The sequence below is a fragment of the Staurois parvus genome, unplaced genomic scaffold (assembly GCF_062004578.1).
Source record: "Staurois parvus isolate SC_StPar_1 unplaced genomic scaffold, SC_StPar_1.0 ptg000205l, whole genome shotgun sequence".
Lineage (NCBI taxonomy): Eukaryota > Metazoa > Chordata > Amphibia > Anura > Ranidae > Staurois > Staurois parvus.
This window is the reverse complement of record NW_028318001.1, coordinates 2241348-2243177: the sequence shown is the minus strand read 5'-3', so window position 1 is coordinate 2243177 and position 1830 is coordinate 2241348.

Below are 1830 nucleotides of genomic sequence, written 5' to 3'. Positions count from 1 at the left end.
CCAACCCCCCTGAAGTTTGCCATAATCTACCGGCCTCCTGGACCCGTATCCCGCTTCCTTGATGACTTTTCTGCCTGGTTACCCTTCTTTCTCTCCTCCGAGCTACCCACCATCATCCTTGGGGATTTCAACATCCCTGTCAACATCGACAACCCGGCCTCATCCCAACTCCTCCACTTAACCTCCTCCTTTGCACTCACACAGTGCATACAATCCACCACCCACTCCGACGGAAATATCCTGGACCTTGTCTTCTCCCACCTCTGCGCTCCCCACAACCTCACTAACACCCCCTTCCCTCTCTCAGACCACAACCTTATTACCTTCTCTGTCTCCTCGTCCTCAAATGCCTACCCCTCCAAATGCAATACTACTACCAGCCGTAACCTCCGCAACCTGAACCCTGCCCCCCTCCACTCTGCAGCTGATCAACTCCACGACAGCATCCTCCCCCTGTCCTGCCCCGACCTGGCTATGACTGCCTATAACAACTCGCTGTCAGTCGCCCTTGACTCATTAGCGCCTTTAACCACACGAAACATCAGACCCCGCAGCCTTGGCAGACTGATCACACCAAAACTCTCAAACGACACAGTCGTGCCCTGGAGTGACTATGGAGCAAAACCAGATCCCAACAAGCCTTCACCCGCTATAAATCCGCCTTCCACAGATACACCTCCGCCCTCCACGCTGCCAAACAAGCCTACTTCCTGACCCTCATCAAGACCCTCTCCTCCAATCCTCGCCGACTTTTCTCCACCTTTAACTCTCTACTCCCTCCGCCCCCACCTCCACCCAGCACCTCACTCACCGCCCTTGAGATTGCAAATCACTTTAAAAACAAGATTGACACAATTTGCAAGGACATTGCCGCTCCTCAAACTCCCTCCAAACCCGTCCCCTCTCACACAGCTACCCCCTCATCACCCCTCTCCATCGGCCTCACCACTGCTCTGACCTCCACCCCACCTAACATTCCTCACACTGAAGCCCCCTCCACACTCCACACCTTCGACCTTACTACCATCGAGGAGGTCACCAAGGGCTTTTCTGACGCCCGCCTCACCACCTGCCCCCTCGACCTTATCCCCTCACAACTCCTACGACCCCCTTCCATCCTACGCTCCCTCACCCACATCTTTAATCTCTCCCTCTCTTCTGGTGCATTCCCCTCCCCTCTGAAGCACGCGCACATCACTCCCATACTTAAAAAGCCCTCCCTGGATCCCAACGACCCGAACAACCTCAGACCCATCTCCCTGCTCCCATTCTCATCCAAACTCCTCGAGCGCTTAGTCTACCATCACCTAAGCTCTCACCTCAACGAGAACAACCTCCTCGATCCCCTACAGTCCAGCTTCCGTCCCCTACACTCCACTTGCCTTACTCAAACTCTCCAACGACCTTCTAACCACCAAAGCTAATGGCCACTATTCAGTGCTCCTACTCCTCGACCGCTCCGCTGCCTTTGACACAGTCGACCACCCCCTCCTCCTCAAAAAAATTCACTCCCTCGGCCTAAGAGGTTCTGCTCTCTCCTGGCTCTCATCCTACCTATCACAACGCTCCTTCAGTGTTACCTATAATGATACCACCTCCCCCTCTCTGTTGGGGTCCCTCAAGGCTCCGTCCTCGGGCCCCTTCTCTTCTCCATCTACACCTCCTCCCTTGGCCAACTCATACACTCTCACGGCTTCAACTACCACCTCTATGCCAACGACACACAAATCTATCTCTCAACCCCCCACCTCACCACCTCTGTCTCCGCACAAACCTACTAAACGACATATCAGACTGGATGTCGCTCCACTTCCTTAAACTGAACCTCTC